The sequence below is a fragment of the Falco naumanni genome, chromosome 1, assembly GCF_017639655.2.
Source record: "Falco naumanni isolate bFalNau1 chromosome 1, bFalNau1.pat, whole genome shotgun sequence".
NCBI lineage: Eukaryota > Metazoa > Chordata > Aves > Falconiformes > Falconidae > Falco > Falco naumanni.
The window spans coordinates 49,037,026-49,049,874 of NC_054054.1; the positions used below are offsets into that span (position 1 = coordinate 49,037,026).

General features: G+C 46.3%; 1 long non-coding RNA gene across 3 annotated transcripts in view; it reads left to right on the forward strand.

Annotated features, from left to right (window-relative positions):
* The first annotated feature begins 2,875 nt into the window (after nt 1–2,875).
* The window catches only part of LOC121087753, a 42,055-nt gene continuing 32,081 nt past the window's right edge, over nt 2,876–12,849 (forward strand). For all 3 annotated transcript variants that reach the window (XR_005827726.1, XR_005827725.1, XR_005827724.1), the window contains exon 1: nt 2,876–3,099. This is a non-coding gene — a long non-coding RNA (uncharacterized LOC121087753). The remainder of the gene's footprint in view (nt 3,100–12,849) is intronic.

Genomic DNA, 12,849 nt, shown 5'->3' on the forward strand with positions numbered 1-12,849 from the left:
TGAGAGAGAAAGAGTATGAAAGAGTGGAAGGGGCAGAGACAGGAGGAAGAGAAGGGCTGCGGGAGGGAGGAAGAGAGGAAGGGAGGGAGGAAGGAAGGAAGAGAAAGAGAGAAAGGAAGGAGGAAAGAAAGGAAATGAAAAAGGGAGAGAGAATACGAATACAAATACGAATATGAAATGAAATAGTTCCTTTATCTTAGGAAAGACGAATAAGTAGGTGGTCGAACGGTTTCTGGTGACACTTGAAACATCAGCAGAGACGTCACCGCTGGCCGCGTGCGCAGCGCAGGGGCCGCAACCGCGGCCGCAGAAGCGCGACGCGCGGGCCGGGCGCGGCTGGGCAGGCTGGGGCTGGGGCTGGGCCTGGGGCTGAGGTTTGGGCTGGGGCTGGGGTTGGGGGTCCTCCACGGGTCCGGGTGGGGCTTCACCGCCTTCCTCCCACCACTGTGTGTGTGTGTGTGTGTGTGAAACCATTTGTAGCACTGACACGCCACACAGACATGCCTCTGTAAGAGCCCGCTCGCCCCTGGGCACCTTCGAAACCTAGGGGCTGACTGGGGGGCTGTTTTCTTTTGCTTGGGGAGGGGGTGGCGGCGGCGGGTTTTTTTTTCAGGAAGGGGGATCAGCATTGCGGTTCTCGGCCTTCTCCCCTGAAACGAACAGAGGAAATGTTCCATTTGTTGGATTTGTACAAATACTGTCATGGTGGGTTGCGATCCTTTACTAGTGTTTGCTGTGTTGTTTGGTTGCAAAAGGAGAACCAGGAGGATTCACACCGTTTCCTGAAAGCTTTGGTTAATGGGCGCTTATTGATTAGTTGTCAGGCAGGGCCGTGCCTATGTCTGCGCCGTGCCCCCGCTCACTGCGCCGGGGAAGAGCCGGCGGGTTTCCCGGTGGGTTTCCCGGCGGCTACTCCCGCAGCCATCGCTCCCGCACACATTTCCAGCGCTGCAGGGCGAGAGGAGGAGACGCTGCCTCGGCGGCCGTGACAGCCGGCGGCGAGCTGGGTGCAACATATCAATCACACCCGAGCCTTGCATTTGTTTGTTTGTTTGTTTGTTTACTTGTTTGTTTATCGCCCTGCCTCTGTCCCTCAGTCCTCTCCCCGCCCGGCACGGTGTAAGTGCAGCAGTGCCCTGCCGCGCCGACCGCACGGTGCGACGGGCGGAGGAGAAGCCCCCAGGGCAGGAGCCCTCCCCGGGCAGGAACCTTCTCCGGGAGGGCAGCCGCCTCTCCCCGCAGCCCCCGGCCTGCCCTCGCCCGGCGCCGGTCCAGAAGCCCCGCCGGGGCCACCGCCGCCTCGACGGGAGCCACCTGCGGGGATCTCTGGATGAACCCGGCGGTGGGGGTGACCACCACCCCCAGCGGAACAGGGGGCTTGGATCAGCAGCCTGACATGCTTCTGTCACCTTTGAAGCCTTCTTAATGAGCAAATGTGCTCCCTTCCAGCCCCCCTTTCTGCCCCATCTACTCTGTTCATCCTCAAGCGGGTCGGCGCGGAGGGAGGGATGGGGCAAAGGGGCGGGTTCTCTGGCTGGCGGGGGGGAAGGGGAGCTACCGCCCTGCCCTGCTCCTTGCAGGACCCCGCCTCACAGGAACGCTCCCACTTCGCAAACCTGGCTAACCCAGCGCTCCCGGCTATTTTCTAGGGATGAACCCGTCGTCCCACTCCTTCTCCCCTTCTCTCAGTCAGTGAAAAGCGGCCACCCCTCGGTCAGTGCCGTGCGGGCTCACCGGCAGCCGCTCGGGAAGCCACTAGAGAAGATGCGGGCCCACCTGCCCCCCCCCCCCGGGACAGGGCGAGGGAACACCCGCTGGCCCTACCGGCCAGCGACAGTCCCGCCAGCCCAGGAGAAGGAACCGGCATCACTCGGAAGCCCTAAGCCTCCCGGCGGGCGGCGGAAAGAGGACCGGTGGCTGCTGCCTGTCCATGGGTAAAACGGATCGCAGCCCCGCCGGCAGCGACGGCCTCCCCAAAGCCATTGTGCAGATGTTCAATAAGGTAAAATGTGAAACCAAGCAAACAACGACACCCTGCCCCAGCGAAGGTGGCAGATAAGAGCTAAAGGAAAAGAAGGACCAGGTCGGGTGGACAGTTGTCGCTCCTAGGTTGCCTTTGCTATGAGTTCACATTTCAAATTACATTCAGGTGTACTGTCGACAGCGGTGGTAAGCCCTACTTCACAACCTTACTGAGATTTTCCTTCTGGCCGGTACAATCCAAGCAGTCATTCTTTAAAAAAAAAAAAAAAATAATTAAAAAATGCCCAAATGCGTGGAATTAAGGCATTACCAGGATTTATGCTTTCCTACCACCACCGAACAGCACCCCGGCATCGAGAAGACCTGCAATAGGGAGTGCCAGTAACACCTTTCCCCTCTTGGGACAAGCAGACTAGTAATTTAAAAGTTTGTAAGCTTTTGCAAAGCCCCATGTAGTTAGTTTTAAATAGGCATCACCGTTAACAAGAACAAACTCGGCACATTAGCCCTTAAATAGCCCTTAAATACCGCGCTAATAGCCTCCACGTGGAAAGAAATCCCCAAGTGTTACAAATTCATTTTAACGACCAGAAAGCCGTCTGGGCAGCAGCAAAATGCGAAAACTCTTCTCTCAGTTCCCTGTCTTTGATTTATTTTTAACTACAGGCTCGTGGGAACGCAGCGCTAGAAAATTACGACCAGATGTACCTAAAGAGGCGCTTTCTCTGCTAAAATGCCCACTTCTAAAGTAAAAAGGAGGAAAAAAAATTATCTAAAATAGTTTGGGTTTTGGTTTTAGCGCGGATGGAATTGCAAAAAGACGGGGCACAGCGGAGGTTGCGGAGCGCGCAGCTGGGAGGGAGCAGCTCTGAAAATAGAGCGCAAAGGGGCTGCGCTCCTCGCGGCAGCGCTGTGCCCGGGTGGAGGCAGCCCGGGGCTGCCGCTCTCCTCCCAATAGCGCGGGTTTGGGCGCTCGCCCCGTGCGGGCTGTGACGGGGGGCCGGCGCCCCTGCGCCCCAGCTCGCTGCTCTGTCGGCAAAGTAGCAAAGATGTGGCTGTGAAAGTGCGGGAGAAGGGAAGAGACCAGTCCCGAGAAACGAAGGAGCTTTTTTCCAGGTAAGAAACCCTTTGCCTAACCGTAAGTGGGGTCGTTTTAGAGCCTTGAAATTTTGGAACGAAGAACATCTATTTTAGATATGTTTCATGAGGTTTATCGGTATTTTATTTTTTTTGTCCTTGAGAGCTGCATTTGGAATGGAATCGGGGAAGGAAAACAAACGTGGCTGTGCTCACTTTTCGTTTGTGACTTTATTCCTCGATTCTAATATGCCATGTAATAACAGCAAATAATAACGGGACCGTTCATCTCCTTTCGATTATACGATGTTGGACTTTTCTGGTACAGTAGTCTGGTAATTTAATATTTCCTTTTCCTTCCCGATAAATAAAAAATAAACAAATCGCCTGAGCAGTTGCCTGCAAGGGGAGTACCAAACTGTCTGTCCACGCCTTAGTATCGCGTATTGTAATTGAAATCCAACACTTTTCACCCCGTGTTATTGGAAAAGGTTATCGGGAGCTAGCTTTTGTTGCAGGAAACCTCATTTAAAAATGGCTCTGTAGGCTGCAATCCCCGACACTGATCTCATTACAGCTCCCTCTTACCGCTGTTTACAAATCCTGGGATTTACCAGCCCTTGGCTGCGATGCCTGGTGGCATCGCTTGCTGCGGGCTGCCGTTGGGAGACGGGGGCTAGATGCCGGTTTCTGGATAGTTTTGTCTGGAGGAAGCATTATTACTTATCGAAACAGTCGGCCAGAAGTAAATCTTGTGTGGTGACTCATGCAGTACAGTCTCTCAAACCTCGGGACTCTCCGTTTTGCAAAGGGCGTGGGTTTCTGTGCTGGAGCCTTCTTGCGGAACCGCCTAATTCAGCCAGGTGGGGAGAAGCAGCCCTCTAAGTGATGGGTTAATGGTTAGATTTATTAGTCTCAAGAAATATGAAACGGCAAATCAATAGAATTAATTTCTGTTTTAAACTGGCCATTAAAAAAATTCTGAAGAGATACTCGTCTGGAACATATCTTTGGGCAGGACTGTGTGTTTGCAGTTGTGGTTACCTGGCTGGTAAATAAGAGCATCTTTCGGGTATTAGCAACTGTATGGACAAAGGGAAGAGTCAGACCTTGAAGCTCGACTTTGTCTTGAAATAGGAAGTTGCAAAACGTATGTTGGGTGGAGGTGGAACAAAACGTAGCTATGAGTTCACTTTTCACTTGTCTACCACCAGGTAAAACCACAAACCAAAACCAGGCTGAACGCTTTCCTAAAACTCCTCAATTTTTTAATGGCAGCTGGGTCCAGGACCAGGGAGATATGTGGCTGTATTTGACTTCTGAAATAGATGGTAGTATGAAGCTTTTAAGCCCGTTTCTGAATAATAATAATGGGATTATCCCAGCGGCTACACTTAAAAGGTTTCTGTTAGATTTGTGTAAGGACAGAGCTGGCAAGCAGAATACTGCCTTTTGTGTCCTTAGAGAGTATCTATCTGTGATACCTAAATCTTCCGTGGGATTTGCCTGTTGCAGTGCTGCCAAGTTGGGTTGGGGTTAGGTACTTCAGAGGAATCGGAGAGTCTCAAGTTCCCTAGCCACAGCACCCAGGAAAAAAAATGGACTTTCAGGAAGAGAAGGAGATGGAGGCATCTCCTACTTACGAGACTTCAGAAGGACAGGCCTGACAGCCCATACCATATGGGATCTCTCTAGGGGCTCCTTTGTCCTGGTGTGTCATGTCTGACACAGCTGATAGATTTTACCCAGTTGCTCAGCAATTAAATCATGCTTTGAAGGTCTGGAAGACCAATTCTCCTGCTTGAGTTGAAGCACAGGCCTGGAGTTGAAGGCTTTGCATCCCCTGCTAACTGTGGGGTGGTTTAGGGTGAGGATTTCTTGTTAACGCTGTTCCATTTTAAGAGGATAACAGAGGGGGAAAAAATGAGGCAAGACTGGAGCCAAGATTTCCTAAGTGTGATGTCTGTTATTGGGTTGTAAAGATTTTTCTCTACATTTTCAATTTGTCTTTTTGATTCTTTTTTCCCCCATGCTTATTTTTCACACTGATTTCTGATGCACAAGACTCCCTATCAGATTGAATATTCCTGTGTTATTATGAGTTTCTCTGGAGATTGTCTGGTCCAGCACCCCTGCTCAGAGCAGGGTCAGCTAGGGTAAGTTGCTGGGTAGTTAAATGGATTTTTCTGTATTTCAGTTTATGTCCATTGCCTCATGTCGTTTCACTGGATGCTATTGAGTGCAGCCTCATCTTCTCTACTCCCTTTCCTCACAGGAGTGTTACTGACACATATTGGTAAGATATCGCTCAGCCTTCTCTAGGCTGAACAGCCCCAGTTCTCTCAGCCTCTCTTCGTATTCCAGATGCTTCCATCCCTTAACCACCTTTGTGGCCCTTCAACAGACTCATGCCAGTAAGGCCATGTCTCTCATCTTGGGCAGCCCAGAACTGGACCCAGCACACGACCCCTACAGGTGCATTTGGGTGGGATGTCAGTGATAGGGTCCGTATGGGAAGGGTCCAAGGCAGGTCAGTTTGCTAAGACCTGACCTACTCATTTAGACATATTTTTTTCTAGATGCAGTGAGTCAGAGATGCAGGTAGCAGTGCTCCTGATAAAAGCGTAATGCCTAGTCTGCCCTCTATGTGCTCATGGGCAGCTAATGTTCTTGTTCTTGTACTTAAAGAATTTATCTGGCTTACATAATTGCCTCCAATACTTAAGGCCTTCTTGTGTTTCCAGAGAGCATCCTTTTTCCTCTGAGTTGGTGCTTTTCTAGGCTTTTTGTTCCCTGGTAAAGTCAGGACAAATCCTCAGCTTCATACAATCATACATCACAGTAGCTTTACGCACATGAAGTGTCCCGCTAAATATTTCACAAAGAGGTGGCTGTGAATTCATAGCCAGCAGGTAAATGGCCTCCATGCCATTTAAAAAGTCTGTAAATTACTTTGTGTTCTTTGTCTTGTTAATGTTGTTTTACATGCTCTATTATCTTAGGTTATGTTTCACCATTCAGAAGCTGGATCTTGTTGAATCTGAGTCACAACCTCAGTGGTATTACCAGTGCTTTATCATATTATTGAAATGATGGCAGAAGAGATCTGATAAACTTGTGTTTAAATTGCATGAAAAATTATGCAAGTTTACACTTTAATTTCAAGTTATTTTACATGTGTATGAAAGCTGATTGGGAATTATTTTTATCTGAAAGTAAAAAACATTCTTAGACTGTAGCTTAAATTATATGAACGTTAAAAAGTGGGTTTTTTTCTTTGAAAATCAGCTCTTGGTTTTTTAGTAACAGAAGATTTATATGATGATTTGGGAAATATTCTTGGGTTTTTTCTGTGAAGAGAAACAATTTCCATTGCCCTGTTACTCTGGAAAGATTGAAATGTGTTGCAAATGGCTTTTCCTTTTAATGGGCATACTTTTATACATTCCTAGCTAATATAGTCTTGTTCAGTGGGATGGAGAAAACAGAGCTAATGCAATAGTTTTTACCAAAAGATACTCTGATCTTTTTTTATTATTATTATTCACTATGATCTTAACATCTATCCAAACACAGAATAAAAAGACAGTTTATTCCCTGGACAATTTACAGTTTAAATAATTCCAGAGTTCTCAGCAGAATCTGAAATCTCTGTAGCCCTAAAATTCACTGTCTGGACGGTTGATATTTCAGCAGTAATGTAGCACTGCTCCCAGCGCATGATGCAATGGGAGCCACTTCAGCTTATCAATAAGGTCATTAAAACGGAGCTGTAATATTGCTTTTGGAAGCAATATTACACAAACTCTACAAAAGTCCACAATCCATAGCCGCATAGCCCAGCAGTCTGCAGCAGCTGCTGTGTCTCACCTGAACCTTTGCCTGAAGTGTGTCCATCACTTGAAGACACTCAGTCACCTAACGGCTGACCTCGTTGCTCTGTGGTTTGCAGGCAGAAGGCTGAAGGTTTTCCTTGGCATGCCGACAGAAATATTTTACAGTTAGTTAGAATGGACCTCAGGAAGAAGGAACACTGAATAATTCTTACACCAAAGTAAAAATCAGGGTTTTGGCTTCCAGAAGGTATCTGCCACTCCTGGGCTAAAGTTTGGCTCACAAGAGTAAGGTGCTGTTATATCCCAGGCTGGCACCCAAGCACGTGTGGCTGTAGCTCCAAGAGGGTGGTTGCTTTAGGAGTAGACCCCATGTCTACAGCTGTTCACTACTTGGGAGAAGCACACACATACGAGCAATGTCATGGGTGAGATAAATATCCTGACAGTTGGGGCTCTTCTGGGTCTGCCTAGGGATGCTGCCTGGCATCATCCTGGGGCCAGCCAGACTCACCTTGTGCATGGTAAGAGCCGCACAAGGCATTTCCCAACGGCATTGAGATGCTGGCAACCTGAATGCAAGTGGGTCTTGTTCCGCTCAGCAAGGTTCACACCTTTGGCTTGGTTTATCTCGAGCCCCTTTCAAATACTGAAAAGTTGTGCCATGAGGGTGGGGTTTCTTCATCATTGCACACAGCAACAGAGCCCTGCTCACCCCAAAGCTGCTGGTCCTTTGGGCATGCATGGCTACCAGCAGGAGAGCAGCTCAGTGTAGTGAGACAGAAACACCATGTACTTTTTGTCTACCCACCTTGCTGATTAAAAAACCAGGGAAATTCCGATTTCTTGTGGTATAAATACTGTTAGTTCTAGTCCGTTACTGAACATCCACCCAGCACAGTAGGGTTTTATTTGTGAATATGAAGCACTGGTGCATCTGTGCTGGACAAACTCGGCGTTCCTCTGCAATTTAGCTAAAGCTGAGGATAATCTCACTGATTTTATATTGATGTTCCCCCAGGCACCATCTACCCATGACCCCCTCTTCCCACTGGCACTGTTGCCCTCAGGGGGCTGAGGGTGAGCCCTTTAGCCTGCCCACAGCAGCTGCACGCTCTGCCCAGGCCTAAAGAAGATGTTATTTTAGGAGGCGCGGTGACTCAGCCAGGATGAGAAACCATCCATTTCAGGAAGCAAACAACCTTTAACATGCTGCATCCTTATATATGAAATAAACACTTGCCTGAATCATCTACAGAAAAGACGACTGGTTTGGCAAGATTATATCCTGTGTAACTAGGAACAACAATACAGTATTAGCAACAGTAGATCAAGAGTTAGTGCAAGTGTAAATGGTAAGAAAATGTCTATTCTAATAGATGATTTACCAGGAACCTTACAGTCAGCGTTGTTTCTTAAGTTCATCAGCAATACAGTATAATGTATGTTGCAAAGTCACTGACCCGGTAGTACATGTAAGAAAAAAACAGGTGGGATTTTTTTAATGTATGAGAGAAAGAAAAATGCCCACTTTGGAAATCTCTTCTGTGCGCAAAACCTTTCTAGTAGCTGAGCACTCTGCATGCTCTTCCTCTGCCTCAGTGTATGTAGCAAAGCAGTGCTCCATCTGTTAGAAAGGCACTACCGTACAAGGATGCAAACTTAATACATTTCATTTATTATTATGCAGACATTTATAATTTCAAATAATTGGGCTCACAGTCTTTGAATCATTGAGTCATTTCATGACCAGCAGGCTCATAAGAGGAACACTGAGGTAACGTTTATATCTTGTGGAAAGCCTTTGGCACTTGGGATCCTAAGAATCCAGGTTTAGAGAGGATCAATATGGCCTGAAAAGATCAGAGCCATGCAGGGAGATGTTTCATTCTACCAGGCTGTGGAGAGGACTCTCTAGAGGGTAAACCACTGCAGAAGTCTACGAGGATCAGCCTTCAGTAGTTGGAACAGGGTTAGGCGAGGCAAAGGGTGGAGAAATGCCACTATACTTTCTTGTGCCTGGATGCCTGTGGGAATTTAGCAGATAGATAGTTTGTTTTCTACTAGCAGCCCTTCTGCTGATGAGGGGTACCAAGCCAGGAAGCAAAAACTAGCTCTGGATTCTTGGATGGCTTCTAATCCCACTAGGCGCTGTTGTTAGCACTCTTGGTTTTGTCTCCAGTCCACCAAACTCTACTGCTTTTCTTAGGGGATTTCAGCCTTTGTTCAGGGGTGGTATTAAACAAGACTCAAATAATAATTCTTAGATTTCTGTACATAATATTATAGTTAGTCAAAATAATTTTTTTGACTGACAAATCAAAATTTTTGATTGACAAAAAGAATTACAAAAGCAAAAGGTGGATTATTTTTTTTCCAAAGCCTTGCCTCACTTCTGCTGACCGAAATGCTTAAGAAAACTCAAGGGTGAGATTTGTCTCCGCAGCTCTCCCAGGCAGGCTGGGCTCTGTGCTCTACACCAGGGAGAGCCAGGGCTTGACCAGGGACACTAGTGCAGCTGATTGCCCTGAAAGAAAACCCTCCTGTTTTTCAACTGATTTATGTCAAAGAAGTGCTAAAAGGAATTTTCCAGCTGTTGCTCCTTAAATGCCAAAACTCACTGAGCTGAATTTATTCAGCTACCTGACTGTATCTGAGAGCAAAACTGATCTGTCATCTCTGATCTTGCCTTTGCATATGATCCACACATTAGGGCCATGGGTCAGGGAAAGAAAAAACAAATGAGCAGCATTTTTCAAAAGCAGTTTCCCTGCCAAGAGAGTTGTTCAGGAATGATGCCTTAGGCTGACTACCTGCTTCTCTGGAAGAGCAGCTGAAAATTCTATTTGGGGTCCCTCACCTTTGTTGTGTGGTGTCTGTGTTTCTTCCTTCACTGCCTCATGCTGGACAGGAGACCCAGAGGCTGGTGTCCTCTTTATATACAGCTGATTACTGACGAGTCCGTAATGGAGCTGTCAGCTTCCTCCTGTGGCCAAACCTAGTGTTTTTCCACCAGAGAAGCCCGTATACTCATTTAATCTTCAGCTCACTGTGCATCTCATGTTAGGTGTTTGGAAAGTGTTTAGGAAGAATTCAAAATAAATTGAAAGCCAGGTTTAGTAGTTACATAAAGCTCACATTGGGTCTTCTTAAATTGAGCATCAAGAAAAAAAATTGAAGAGTATTTACAAAGAAAGCACAAGGTGTTGCTAACAACACTAGCAATATCTCTGACTATATTTTTATCCAGCAAGGTGTTCTTCCTGGATAAAAACTCTGCAAGGCAATGCAATACTTACCCCTAGGTCAAGTGTCCATTCTCTCCTTCAGTGATGGCAAAACTCTTTGGCTTGAATGGGAGCAGGTGAGGTCTGCTATATTTTCCTTTTAAAGAACCCAAAGTGGTACAATGGTTACTTTATGGCAACAGAAAAATGAGTCACTTGTCTCAGTCTATCAATCGAGTTCCTAATGGACACGTGTCCACATATTAAAAAAAAAAAAATCCCAATTAGCGTTAATTGGCATCCTTGCCTGCAGTTTCTGTGGAGAATTCAGTAATGGGCATGGGAGCAGAACTCCCTCCATTTCACCCCAAGAAAGGTCCCACCCCAGCAGACCGAAAGGCTCTTGGTGTTGGCACCAGGAAGGTTCGTTACCATTGCAGTGGAGATGTAGAAGACCTTGGCTTTTAGAGCTGGCACTGGGATCCCATGGAGAACAAAACCCCTTGTGCTGTTGGCTGTTTGCAGGCTGGTGTTTCCAGCTGGCCCTGGAGAGTGAGGGACGTCTGGGGACAGCACTGGGGGCAGCTGCCTGGGCACAGCGTGCTGCCCTTAGACAACCTGTGGCAGGAGAAAAGTGTTTCTTCTGTGAAACAGTAAGGTGAAAAGCAGAATAAGAAACAGCTGGTCTGAAGATCTTCCCTACCTGCCAGCCCTTCACCAGGTATTGGCTCACAGGAATCAAAAAGGCTGTATTGCTGGTGATCACCAGTTTTATTTAGCCATGTTTGGTTGGCTGTTGGCTTCCTTTTAAAAGTTATTGTCCCCTTGACAGCTATGGGATTAAATTAAGACAGTGGTTTGAAAACCATGGAGTGTTACAGACACAGACTTAGCAGGAGAAGAGCAGAAGGGCGAGCTTAAAAAGTCTTTCTCCAGGAAAAAGACTGTAGGGTGACAAAGAGCCCACATCAGCTGCTGAAAAGCTGGTTTTGTGATGGTCACAGGGACTGGCAAAGGCCCTTGAGTAACTTGTGAAAGTCACAGGGAACAGTGCTTTTTCCATCATTTGGATGGCTTTACATTTTCAAAAGTTTTATAAAGAAGTAGAGCAAGGGAAACGGCATTGAATAATTTTCCATAGAGCCAAACTCCATTTGCTTTCAGTTATTCACTTAAAGTTAAGCATAGGATTAAGCAAAACAAGTTGGGGTGTGTGTGTGTGTGTGTACTAGAAGCAGACCCTCACATCACATCTGCTGGTCTCTCCCTGCTTTCTGGCTGCCAGCTGACTCTGATGCCCCCACCTCATCTCAACTCTGAAGGCAGCAAAGGCAGAGAGAGAGGAGATGAAAGAAAAGGTGTCCTGTTGTCCCTGGCTTTGGCTGCATCCTGACAACACGCACAGTCTTTGCTTTTCTCTTGTCTTTATGGGTTTTTTGCTCCTTAGTGTTATATGAGTTTGGGCTTGGGTTTTTTTGGTTTTTGTTTTGTTTTGTTACCTTTCGATTTGCTGTCCAGTCAGCTGGCACTAGTCTGTGTCTGCCAGCGGCGCTGCTAGTGCAGACCAGCTGCACCAGCTAAAACTAGTATGTGCGTGGCAGGTTTGGGGTGGCTGGTCGGGGTTATGGGTTGGACTCATTTCTCCAGTGGTGGCTGATGAGTGAAAGGCACAATGAGAGGCAGAAGGTGAAATTTTAATCCCCTCCCTTCATCTTTGTGTTTGCATTTACTTGTCTTAGAACAAACAAATCTGGTTTCTGTAGCAACATAAGGTCTCAGGCAGTTTTCGTCTTCCTGCCCATAAATCAGAGTTAAGCGTTGTTCAACAGGACAACAGCAATCTGTCAAAGTGGACCAGAGAGGAAAAAGATTAATATAAATGTCACTTAAATTTTAAGTGATTTCTTGTGCTTCCTTTTGACTTGTACTTCCTGAAAAATCTCTATCTCACATTGCCTTATTTAATGTACGTGTTGTCACACTGAAATTTATCCAGTTTTCTTTCCTTTTGCTCCAAGAAGATGACAGCTTAGGAGTACCAGTTAAATACAGTTGGTGTAACATGTTTGTAAATACCTTGTTGAACATTGATATAGTTATACCATAACTACTACCCAGGTATACAAATGAACGCATAGAAAGCAATGCAGGTCAAAGACATTTATAGGATCATAGAATCATTTAAGTTGGAAAAGACCTTTAAGATCATCAAGTCTGGAATTAATTAAATAAAAGAGAAAATAGAGTTAATTTCCCCTGATGCCGTATGACTAGTAATTTACATTAGTCATTAAAAAAATATATTATCGTATTAAAATAATTTAGAGAAAACCATAATTTACCTTAGTTTTCTGAACTTCTGTGACTGTGAGTCAAAGTGGGATTTAAACGGTTTTGTGGCTTTCTTTTCGCCTGTGTTGCAGCCAGGATGCATGGAGTTTCTGACAGTTTTTTCCAAAGAAATGGTCAGTAACAGCATCAAGATGTACAGTCTGCTGATTTGCTTCTTGTTTTCAGGAGGCCTGTGTTCCACAGCTCTACAAAAGAAGCAGTAAAATTCCTTTGGTCCTTGGGACTATTGTTGCACATCGCCAGACTGAACTTTCAGGGAGTTGTTCATCTGTCTGTGGAGTCTGATCATAAAAAACCACACACTAATTCTTTTTGTTTGAAGCCATCGGTGTTGCCTATGAGCATACTGATTCATTAATTCTTATCTCTTGTCAATG